Source organism: Ovis aries, chromosome 2, assembly GCF_016772045.2.
Source record: "Ovis aries strain OAR_USU_Benz2616 breed Rambouillet chromosome 2, ARS-UI_Ramb_v3.0, whole genome shotgun sequence".
Taxonomy (NCBI): Eukaryota; Metazoa; Chordata; class Mammalia; order Artiodactyla; family Bovidae; genus Ovis; species Ovis aries.
In genome coordinates, this window is record NC_056055.1 from 55262064 (window position 1) to 55274999 (window position 12936).

Genomic DNA, 12936 nt, shown 5'->3' on the forward strand with positions numbered 1-12936 from the left:
CATGAATTAAATGAAATTAAAGGGGTGTCACATTTCGACTGGATTTCTCTAGGGATACAGAGATTTTTGAACTGGTTGCTAAATCTGTGTTCATTCTTACTTTTTATAATGTACAGTATCAGATGTGGTTTACCCGCCTGAAAGAGCCCCAGACAGATCAGTGGTGGTATACTGCCGTCATCTTGTGCAGCCATTGTTTCGGTCATGATTTTATCACAAGGTCAAGTACCCACCAAAAGTTGAGACTTTTATTTTATTATTACTTTTTCTGATAAACTCTTTGGTTTCCCTCAAAATCCTGAAATTGCTCAAGATTTATATGGAGTGGGTACCAACTGTTGCTTTGCAAATTAAAATAGTATAAAAGGGAAGGGGCTTTTGGGTAGACTTTGCACAGTGTGGATATTAGTATTGACATCACTTAGAGTTTGGAGTATAGTTTGAAGACCAGATTCTACTGTTTGTCGCATACTGGTTAATATGGCTGTAAAGAGGAGATGAATGTGGCTACTTTTCCAAGTCTATTACTCAGGAGGACTGTAAATTTGATTGGCTGTTACAATTCTAGCAGAATCATTCGATTTGAGAGCAATAGAAAGATAAGATATCCAATTACCCAAATGATTTGCAGGGTTAGCCAACGTTGTCATGGAGACACGAGTTGGAACAAATTAAATTTTAAGCAATAAAATAATCTTAAAGCCCGTCTGGGAACAAGAAAATTTGGCAGTGGCACTTACCTGAATTGAATCTTAGCTTGACACGATGTTGTTTGACATTGATATACTGTGGGGGCCTAAACTTACATATGGACCAGCATTACCTTCACAAAGGAGCTTGACCAAACCAGGGAAGAGGAGTATTAACATAAAGTCAGGGTGTTAACATTTATTCCGTGGCTTAAGTGATAAAGTAGGCTCTGGGTTCCCAGGAATATTTTGTTTTTAATGATTGAAATGCTTTAATAATGATTAAGCAGCATTAATTGGACACTTGCAAGAAAAAAGATTCCTCAGCAGCACACAGTGTTTGGAATTGCTGTTCTCCTTTGTGTTAGCAGACGCAATAGAAATCGTGTGGCTGTCTTTTGGTGGGGGGGGCGGAGGTGTGTGAGCATGCATATATTTGCATGTACAAATAAGGAGATTTTTGGCACGTGCGCCTGCACTGCAGACGATTCTCCATATTCGTTAGAATTTCTCCTTTGCAGTACTGCTCGCAGACTGGAAAATTGCTTTCCAAACTTGAGCTGGTGCCCTAAAACCTGAGTAAGTGTCAGTCTGGGGCTTAGAAGGTTATTTCCCCTTATTAACATATTGTTTAACTGGTTCCTGGCTTGTGCGGTGGATTTGAAAACAGCAGAGTAGCCCAGAAGGAGGGAGGCTTTTTATCCACATGTCTATTAGACAGATGGAGATGGAAATTGGTCTGAGGTCAAGCCATTTGCAGCATTCTCACAGCCTTCGATTTTCCTCTCATCCTCACCGCAGATCATCTCAAATGATTCAGTAATGACCAAAAGTGCAACATTGACCTTTATTCCCTGGTGGATTACTGTGTTTCACAGTCCAAATGGCAGGAAGTCTATTCTGTTCTTCCAGAAGAAGCTCAACATTATTGAGCCAGCCCAGCCCTGTGGGAACCATGCGAGTGCAGACCCATGTAACACAATACGTGGGTTAAATTTGGTTTCTTGTGCTCTGGGAAACAAGAATTGACATGTCTTGAACCCACATAATTAATGGAATAATATCTAGGATGCTTTCTAAAAACACACTAGCACAAAAATTGATTTGTCCACTTGTAAAATAACTGGTGAATGATAGGAGTGGTAACTTCTGGTGGCCCCTGGTTTATAAATTGCCCTCACTTGGATTATCCAGTATTCTTTCATCCCTTCTTGTTTAATTCTTCCCTGGTAAATGTTAGACAACATATAACATTGATGTGTCATTTTAAAATTACAAGGTGATATGACTGGGCATAAGGGGGCTTTTCTTTAAATGTTTTTAATTATATATATATTTGTGGTCAATCCATGTAGCCCTGACTAAATTATCTTCAGACAGCATACTTCCCCCCCCCCCCACTCCGAAAGTAGCTTGATTGTTATGTTGGAGAAGTGATGATTATTTTTCTCTTACTGCTTAGATTTGTCTGTGGATCGTATTGTGATGTGATGTGATGATCAGGTGCTTTGTTTAAGAATTAATTTGTATTTATTTGTGTGTGCTGGGTCTTAGTTGTGGCATGTGGGATCTAGTTCCTCAACCAGGGATTGACCCAGGCCTCCTACATTGGGAGTCTGAACCTCTGGGCCACCATGGAAGTCCCTTAATTTGTGTTTAAAATGCTGTTTCTCTTTACATCCACCTGCATAGCCAAGTTAATATCCTGTGGCTCTTGAGTGTACTAATGAAGTCTGTCGTCTAGGATCCTTGTGCTTACCATCTTATAAATACTTAAAAGTTTTTCCAAAAGGTGATGCTTTGAACACAGTTTTCACCAGCCTGTCAGATTTCATTTTTCGTAAGTTAATACTCTATTTCCGGCTGCATTAGGTCTTTGTCACTTTGAGTGGGCTTCCTTTAGTTGTGGTGAGCGGGGGCTCCTCTCTAGATGCCGTGCACAGCTTCTCTGTGGCCCACAGGCTCTACAGCACTGGCGCGTTAGTTGTGGTGCGTGGACTTGGTTCCACAGCATGGGGAATCTTTCCAGATCAGGGCTCAAACCTGTGTCCCTTGCATTGGCAGGTGGATTCTTAACTATTGAACCACCAGGAAAGTCTCCAGATTTCATTTTAATTATGATCTAAGATGCTTTTGAGAAAGTAATTTTTTCCTTGACTTTTGATGTCACTGTGCAAAATTTTTTTTTTTTCCCCCCACCTCAAACTTTGATGCTTTTCTGGCACTGCTAGGTTCAGCAGAGGACTGTCCTGAGGCAGAAGCCCAACCCCAGTCTGCAACAGAGCCCCCTCCCTTCAGATTCATCCTCTGGCCACTCTAGGGGGTAACTTGCATTCTGGAGTTTCTTGGCATTGATGTTGATGGAAAAGAGAGCCCCAGGTTTCAATTGGGAATGCTAGGAACCTTGTCTTCCTTCCCAAAGGACCACCTCTCCAGCAGTTCAACCTGTGAGGAGTCAGGCCCAGAGATGGGGCTTTCCACCTGAGACTTGAGTCTGGGACTCAAGGATGGCCTTACCAGTGCGTACACACACACGTGTCTCTCTAACTTGGGGCCATTCTCCTGCATGTCACATGGCTTTGATGGCGTAGACCTCTTGATGAAGTAGCTGCTTTTTCCCAGGAAGTTACTCTGGAACAAGGGTGGCAGCCGTCCTTCATGTGTATGGGTCATTGAGCTGCAGCAGGCTTACAAAATTAGGGAACCACTGTTCATGGTCCCTTCAGGCAGGAGATTCCTTTCCCACCATCTAGATTGGCTGAAGATTCCAACCTTTTAGGGAAACATTCATACCTATCCAGTGATCTCCAGGTAAGATGTGGGGAGAGGGTATGATGAGAAATACTAAAGCTGATGATAAATTGTGCTTTATAGTTGTGTGCACTGGATGTTTGCTTTATCATGATGGAGGGCAGGGGCACAGTGATACAGACTGTTAGAAGCCAGTACCATCCAGAAACGGGTTTGTTGTTGTTTAGTCGCTAAGTCATGTCCAACTCTTTGTGACCCCGTGAACTGTAGCCTGCCAGGCTGTGCTGTCTATAGGATTTCCCAGCAAGAATACTGGGACCCTTTCCTTCACCAAGGGATCTTCCCAACCGAGGGATGGAATCCTGGTCTCCTAAATGGGCAGGCGGATTCTTCACCACTGAGCCACAGGGAAACAGGCCTAAAAGGTTGCTCTGATGTTTTGAATCAAGACCATTCTCATAAACCCGGTTTTCAGAGGCTACTGGTGTTTGCATATTCTTGTGCAGTCTTTGTCTTTATGTAGGCATATTTTATTTTTGTAATTGTAATTTTAGCCTTCATGCCTTGATGGTATAGCCGGTTCTTCCTCCCACTGATCTTCCTGCTGTTGTATGATACTGTCTCATTTCTCATGAGCTCCCTAAAGGACTAAGCCCTGTGAAGAGGGTGAAAGGTGTAGGCTTGCTCTCTTTCCATTCCCAGAACAATGGGTGATTAATTTGTGGTAGTGTTCCGTGGTTCACCCCGTGGAGTTTGTCTTGAAACCCTTCTTGTGGCACAACAGAGCACATTTTCCTCTGATACCACCGAACGCTGTCTTTTTCCATCATGGAATGAGTCAGAACGATTTCTTGTGAGCAGCACTTTCTGAACTCCGCAACAAGGGTTTCTGAATAATGGAAATGTGCTGTTTAGGCACTGAAACAGCTGCGATGCTTTTGTCAAGGATGCATCTTTACCAAAATGACAAATTAAAGCCCAAATGCTCTGCTTGGCAACAGTTGGGTCAAAACATTTAAGTCATTAATTAGAAGGAACTGAAGGGGGAAGAATTTACACAAATACACAGCGTTGCAGACTCGACTTCATCTTGGAAAATGCAACTGAATTCTTTAAAAAAAAAAAAAAAAAAGAGGGCAGCCCTCAAGTGGGGCCTGCCAAGCTTGTCATTTGCAAATAAATCAGAAAACTGTCATTGCAGGAAGGAGGACCAAAGAATAGAGTTGCTTTGTCCTTCTTTGATGGGCCCCACACTCAAGCCTGCTATTAAAAATGAATGCATTCAAGAGGCTCTGCATTAAGGACATAAACAATTAAGGGCACTTGAGTTGCTCTGCTGAGAGCTGCTGCGAAGAACCCGGGAGCTTTCTCCGAAGATGCAGGCCCCTGCGATCTGCCTCACAAGGAGCCAGAGAATGGGAGCAATTAGTGTTGCTATCTCCGCCCAGGCAGCCTTCAGCAGGTTTTTCTTTCCCTTTATTTTAACCCCTCCTTGCTCTGAGAGAAACTGTGAGTGTGAAAGGTGAGCAGTGGAAGGAGAGTCGGGGCCCTGTTGGAAAGGGCTGGGGTCTAGAATGTGCTTGTAGAAGCTGCCAAATGAGGAGGAGGCGAAACATGAAAGTTATGATCTGCCTGTAATTGGCGACTTTGTATTCTGATTAATTGAGCCACTGAAGGGGTTCTGTCATCTGGTCCTCTTTGTTTTGCTTTAATTATCGGGTTGAAGAAGGGAGGAGATTGCATTGCCATGGGTGGACTCATTTAAATGAATATAGTTTGAGGTTTCCCACAGTAGGCAAATGGTTTGCTCCAGCCTCGGTTTGTGTTCTTGCCTTGGTCCGATTTTCTAAAAAGGCGTGGAGAAAGGCGACCGTCTCTCTCTGTGGCAAGGCTTTGGAGAGAGACAGATCTGACCTTCCTTCCTGCTTAATTCTGACCCTGGGCAAGTTATTTTAACCTTTCCAGTCCAGTCTCCAAGGGTAGCTACACTAACTGACATTTAGAGCCTGTATATAATTGGAGCTCAGGTGTGTTAAGCAGTAGACGCTGCCTCTGTCGTGACTGTTCAATTTCCAAGGTTCTCAAAGTGTGGTCCCTGGTCCAGAAATCTGCAGAGCACCTGGGACCTTGTTAGAAAGGCAGATGCTGGGGCCCCAGACCTCTTGGCTCAGAAATTCTAAGAGTGGGTTCAGCTGTGTGTTGTATCAAACCCTTCAAGTGAACCTGGGGCACTCTTAAACATGATAACTTCATGATTAGTATATCCTCAACTTAAAGAGATCTCAAGTCCTTTTCATTTGGATTTCCCCCAAATCGTGGCTAGTTATTTATCTCCATCATTATATTTTAAACAGAAAAGCTACTCTGATGCATTAGAATTTCTGATAAAATTCCCTTTTCATGAGTGTGCCATTGTTCTGAAGGCGATCTGTAGCCCAAGAAGCCTTTTCCCTTCCTAAAGGGGTGGGCAGAGTATCGGAAGATTATTTGCAGAGTTTTGCATAGATGATTTTGGGTATGCACTATTAGGCAAACATCTTGAATTATCTTTAGGTACATCAGAGACCTTGTTCAGGAAATGGGAGATGTATTTGTGGCTTTGTTTTCATGGATTCTGCTTCATTGGTGGGCCAGGTTGTCTGAAGTTAGTGCTGAGGCACTAATTCTCTTTGCCTCTGAAGGGCAAGACAGAGGTATGCAGTTTGGCTGCTGTTATTTGTTGAAGGTTTGCAGTTTAGGACTGAGGCTCCTTGTGAAATGCCGCCTTTGCCTTTCACTGTACTTCTGCCCAAGGCAGCAGGGGTCCGGTGACCCTGTCACTGACATACGGTGGCCATGTGTTGTGGTCCTGTCACTGGCTCAGAAGTGACATGGCCTTGTGCTGCTGTGGTCCTGTTTGGGCTCTATTGCTTTGCATATAAAGCTGAGTGTTTAAGCTTTGTTTCTGGTCTAGAGCATGTTCCAATTTCCCACTTCCACTTCCCTGGAGAAAGAACTAGGCAGTGAACGTGGGCACATCATTTCATTTAGGCATTTGCTTCTCCATGTGTGATAGGATGATTGTGAGAGGGCTGGGCACCTAAAGGGTGTCAGGGTTTGTCAACATCCTCAAGACTCAGTGCCAGGGTCCATCACAGTAGTGGGGGCCCTGATCACTCTTCCCCATGGAATAATACATTCAAACAGTAAATCAAGGGCAGGTGACATCTGCAAGGTCACTCTAGGGGGAAATAAGGCATTGATAATGCTGCCATTGCAGGATAATCACTGGTTTTATTTGGGGTATCAAATTACAGTGCTTGGCCACATACATATGTTGTTAAAAAAAAAAAAAAACACAAGCACATGAACACCACAGCTTTGTTCTTCTCCTGGTTCATCCAGTAAATATGTTGGCTATTTAAGCATCATTATCATAAATATGACTTTAAAATGGTTACCTGCCATGCCTTTGGGTTGATGTCGTATATTTAACCATTCTTATAGTACTAGACAACTGATTTATCAAGAGGGCAAATGTTAAGTTTTTCAAAAACTCTGCAGATGGTTGTGATGTGTCGAACTACTGTTATATCTTTACCTGACTTTTTCTCTTTTGCTTTGAAACTTATGCTGCAGTGAGCAGCTTCATGCATGGAATACTTTTCATTTGAACTATTTCCTTAGGATAAATTCTTAGCTGTGGGAAGCCTTACCAAAAGGTTTGAATAATTTCATGCTCTTGAAACGCATTGCCCAGTTGCTTTCCAAGATGACTGTACCAATTTACTCTGTCATCAGTAATGTATGATTGCTCCAGTTTCCCAGAAGACTCATCAGCTTTGGATTTCATTAATTTTTTAAAAAATAAGCTAACATAACTGGTGCAGAATGACCCACCTTACTTCGAACTCCATTTGCATTTTATTTGGTTGCTGCTGAGGCTGAACATTTTTTCTGGATTGAAGGCTGTCATTTTACAGACTCTGAACCTTCTAGTCAGAAGGGATTTAGAGATTATTTATTTCCTTTTGTGTGCTTTGTGTTCATGTTCTTGCCCGTTTATCTTTTGCCAGAAACTTATGACCAGCTCTCCACTGTGTTTTTCTCTTGGCCTCCCGCTTGGTTCGAGGAAACCAAAAGATCAGTTTGCCAGCCCTCAGCATAAGCGGCATTTTTTATGATCCATCAATTTGCAATTTAATGGTGGTGGAGTTTCCCCTCCCTAAGCTGACTTTGGGCAGGGTGCCATTGGATTGCTTTGAGACCCATGGGCAATTTACTCTTAAGCAGCCCTCGCCCTGCTTTGAGCCTCCAACAACCCTCATTATATACTACTCAGTGTGTAGTGGAGAAGTGGGCAGCCGTTGGAAAGCAGGCTGGCTCTTCAGTCTGGTAATTAGATGAGGTGGAAGGAATATGAAAAGGTGGAGAGTTGAGCTTTTAGGAATCGTGAAGTCCAAAAACGGAAGTTCAGATGCCCAGAAGATCATATCTTCAGTTGAAGAGCTCGGTTCATTGCTGGCCTTTGAGATATTTGACCTCTTTAACTCTGTTAAAATATACATGTATCTGAATCTTGCGGGCTTCCCAGATGGCTCAGCGGTAAAGACTTCACCTGCAATGCAGGAGATGCAGGTTCGATACCTGGGTCAGGGAAATCCGCTGGAGAAGGAAATGACAATCCACTCCAGTATTCTTTCCTGGAAAATCCCATGGATAGAGAGGAGCCTGGCAGGCTATAGTCCATGAGGGTTGCAAAGAGTCAGACACAACAGAGTGACTAAGCAACAACAGCAACCTGACTTTTGTACTGAGATGTGATTTCTTACTGTAAACAGAGCCTTTTCCTAACACTGGTTAGGAATGGTTTATGTAGTTCAGTGTTGGTCATTGAGTTTGGGATGTATGGGGATTCTGTTTTGGTTCTGTAAGCCATTCCTTTGAAAGTTCCAAATGTGGAAAGGGGATCCTGTGGTCAGTTTGGATGGGGAGGGTTCAGCGAGGAGCTGTATCAGGAGTCTTCTCCTGCTTCCCTGTTAGGTTGAGTTGCATGATGCTGGCCTTAATGCTGGAAGCTGTAGGAAACTGTCCAGAAGCTTCATGTCAGATGTGATTTTCAATATTTAGTCTTAGTTTACTAAATAAAGTTAAATTGCTCTGGAGGATCTTGAAGGGCCTAGAATTTGTTTATTGGTGTTACAGGGGAAAGGCAGCTTCTATTTGGATTTGAGGTCGTCCTTAAAGGACTGGGATGAGAGCACAGCACTTTATAAGTAGTTTACATATTAGCTTATGTGATTCTGATAAATCATTGAAGTAGATTGGTGATAAGAGACCTGGCACTCAGCCGTTGAACTGACTTAACTCAGGACACCTAGTACTACTTTGCTGAGATGCAAGTTCTTGGATTGTGAAGGCTGACTCTTATCACCATAAGCAAATAAGTGAGAAAGGAGTTGGCACTGATGAGAATAAAAGTTGGTTCTGGGGACTTCCCTGGTGGTCCAGTGGTTAGGAATTTGCTTGCCAGTGCAGGAGAGATAGGTTTGATCCCTGCTCTGGGAAGATCCCACATGCTGCAGGGCAACTAAGGCGTGAGTTGCAGCTATCGAAGCATGAGCACAGCAATGAAGACTCAGTGTAGCCAAAAATAAAATAATACATAATGCACTTTAAAAAGGCTTGTTCTGAACAGACGGACTCCTGCAGCCTTGGTGGGGCCTGCCGTCCCTGAGGCAAGGCCTGATGCCGGGGCCTTTACCCAGCTGGATAAGTTTTTGGGTGCAATGTTTCCATGCAAATCTGGTTTGGGGCTGGCTCTTGAAGGCTGACTTAGTGTTGTTGCCTTACATGGTGTCAGAAATACAGACACAGGGTAAGTTTACTTATAAACAATATGTCTGTTAGCAGGTACCAAATACATCTTCAGTTTTGGTCAGGAAAATGATTTATGGGTGGAAAACACAGTTAGCCTGCAGTTTTTTTGTTTTTGTTTTTGTTTTTTTTCCATTGGAGTTGTCTCGTCTTTGGAAGAGGTAGAAAGAAGGCAGTCTGAAAAGGTTATGGGACTTTCTCAACACCCGCTTGAGCAAGGTCAAGTATCCAGTTTAACCTGCTTGTAAACTCTGTGGTCAGGAATAGAAGCACAGGTAGAGAACACTACTACTTATTAATTTGTGCTAAGTTCTTGTCGGAATAGCCGTATGTTGAAGCAAGAGATGATGCTGGAGAATCACTGTCAGTTGTCATCCAGACTGTTTGAAGAGCGGCAGTGGTGGTGATGTTAGACCTCCCAGAGCACTGTCAGGGAGATCAGATGCGTCCTCATGCTGCCAGGAACAGGGACTCTACAGCTAGCTTGGAGAATTTCAAGGTAAACCAGAGGTGAGGTTGGAAGCTAGATTTCCTGGCTCAAGGTCAAGCTCACTTGTCAGAGGATGGTTTTAAGATTAGGGATTAGAGACCTGGCAGAGGAAGGAGACAGCTGGGACAAGATCCTTCTCTCTTGTTCTTGTTTCTGTTTCTTTCCCAAACCGTTTATTGAGAATTCCCAGGACAAATGGTATGGCTTTTGATGTCTCTGCATCAGTTTGAGCTTTGATCTTTAACACTCGTCCTCCTGTTGCAGTCTTAGCTGCGCTAACCCAATTTATGTGGTCTGTGCTTTTAATCTGTACTTCTTTTATTTTCCTCTTAATATTAAAGGATTAATATTAAAGGTTTATGAGTTCATTTCATTCAGACCAGGTCTTAACTGTCCCCTGACAGTGAAGTTCACTTCTACCTTGAAGCCACTCTGTGTAATAACATATATAATTATTAATTAAAGAGAAGATCATCTTTCCTTCTTAAACTAAAATAAATTCCATGTAGGTCAAGTAATTAAATGTAGAAAGTACAGCCGTAGCAGCGCTAGAGGAAAATTAAGAATGGCTTCTTTAATTTGGGAGGGTTCTAATCCTGACCCACAGGCCAGGAACACAGGAAGGCTATTCTTTAGTCTGACCATGTGAAAACGCAGTTATGTATCGCAAACACCCATACTAAGCAAGGTTGAAAGACAGGTGACAAGGTGGAAAACCCATGGAAAACTCAGTATTTACCTTATGGAAGGAACTACTACAAAAAGACAAGGGTGAATAAATACCAAAGGAAAAATACAGTGGACCAATCAATATATGAAAAGATGTTTGACTTCAGGAAGAATCAGAGTAATGCAAATAAAAATGAGATCATTTTTTAATCTATTAGATGGATAAAGATTTTAAAAAGGTCAGTGAAACGCAGTATTGATGCTGGGCGGGTGGGGGGGTGGGAAGCAAGCACCATCATCGACTGATAATATAAATTGGTAAGCTTCTCTGCTAGGCAGTTTATCAGCATGCATTACAGTGTAAAATATGCAGACACTTTGACCTAGCAATTTCACTTCTAGAGATTCCTTTTAGAGACCTAGGGAAAGGGTTATTTGACGTAGAGCATGTAATTGTGGAATATTAGGTGAAAAAGAAATACCCCCGATGTTGGGAGTGTTCAGACACCTGACTGCTTGTGTAGTGGGATATATTGATGACGTTCTTACTCGTATCTGTTTTTATGGAGTGGAAGGGTGTCCATGACACATTTGAATGGAAGGAACAAATTGCAGAAGAGCAGTATACCTCATGGGACCTGTTGATATCAAGGCGTCTCTCTCACTCTGGGCTTGTGCACACACAGATAATGAGAGCCTAGGGGGTTGCTTCCCAGCATCACCACAGAATTATTGTGGTTGTCTCTGGATGGCAGACTTAGTTCTTGTGTATTTCTGTGTAGTATACATCTGCATATATTACTCAGAGTGAGCAGATGTCATTTTTAACATTGGAAAACATGAAGAGAATTTTGGAGGCCGGGTAAGAACAGAATGCTGTTGGAATGTATGGCAGGTGGAAAGTGGAGAGCAAGGACCTCAGACCCCACAAAGGGCATCTCTGCCTCTTTATGTCTATCCAAACATACAGGGTGGAACCTTGTTGCAAAGGCAAGGGTAGCTGGCCCATGCTTTCCAGGAGAGCCGTGACCTTGTGTTCGCTTGAGTGGGTGGCTGTGATCAAAAGAGCTAGGTGGGGCTGACCCAGTTTTGTGATTGCACCTGGTACAGCTGTGCCCTTCTTGCATATACGTATCTGTTAGCTCCACTTGTTCAAGCAAGGTCATGGGATTGTTCTCTATACCAGTGATTTCCCTTTCCAGTACATTTCTTCCAAGGCACGGTCTGTAACCCTGTCTCAATGGTGGTCAGGGAGAATTGAGTTGGATTGGCGTAAATCCAATCCCATAAAAGGAAAGGCTTGTTGCTCAGTTAACTGGAATCATCGCAGAGGACAAAAGGCAGCTCTTTTTTATGTACTTGATTATACAGTTCCTGAGGTTTCTACTTTATCTCACTTATTCCATTCTCTCTCTTTCAAGGGCATGGGCTGTGCTCTTCTAATTTTTTTTCTCCCCATAGTCCTTTTCATTGCCTAATTCAGTAATAGAGGTGGCATCAGTAAGCATTGACAGAAATGATGAGATATATACATAAGGTCAACCTAGGACTCTTCAGATGTCTTCCCCCCACCACCTCCTCGCAAAACAGAACTGTTCTCCAGAGTTAGAGGAAGGCAGGGCTCCTTTGCATTGCTGCAGGGTGTTGGAGGAGGGGGGTGGGCAGGGGGAGCCTTCCTAGTGTGGGAGCAGAGCACACTGTATTCCCTCCTTTGCCAATTTGTCCCTCTTGCAGAGGGACTCCTGTGCCTTTGGAGCTGAGCAGGGACTATTCCTCCTTGCTCTAGAATAGCCTGTGCCACGGACACTCAGGACACATTTTCTTAAACTCAGTGGAACCGTGGGCCCTGTCACTTTGCTCCTGGCATTTGATGCTGAGTTGTGGTAAAACTTTACAGATATCCAGAACCCCTTGTCTTGACTGTCCGGATTTGAGTCTGTTTCAGCAGTGTTTTCTAGGCTTGTTTGAAATTTTGAAACTTGGTGAAGGCTTACTAACATTAAAGTTCAATTTCAGTTGTGCAGGAGTTGAAACAAGTGGAAAGAGGTCTTCCACTCTCTCACTCTGGACCTCAACTTTAGAGCTAGTCTGCTTTGGCAGTGCTTCTGCTCTCCAGGGTTCTGACTTTGGTTTGAATGAACTTGCTTCATAAAAGTGCTCTGGTATGCCATAATTAAATAAGTGTACAGAAGGGTTTGGAATCACCAGGTTAAATGATTATATAGCCTCAAACTGCATAGATTTTCTGACTCAATTAAACTACCCATTATCTCTTATTTAAGTGACCAATAAAACGTGTGATTATGTCTTTCTTTGCAAGTGGGATTAATATCTATTGTTTATCTCAAGATAAATATTGCTAACATAGCCTGGGAAAGCAATTTTATGCCCTTAAGAGTGAGGCAGTTAGAGGACTCCACTGTTAGGTATGAAGTTTTATCTTCTGAACTGATTATGAAATACGCTAACCATTTATATGAC

The 12936-nt window shown here is 43.0% G+C and overlaps 1 protein-coding gene across 3 annotated transcripts in view; it reads left to right on the top strand.

The window, feature by feature from the left end:
- Positions 1–12936, top strand: part of LOC101110740 (transducin-like enhancer protein 1) — a 92015-nt gene that overhangs the window by 17111 nt on the left and 61968 nt on the right. The window lies entirely within an intron of this gene.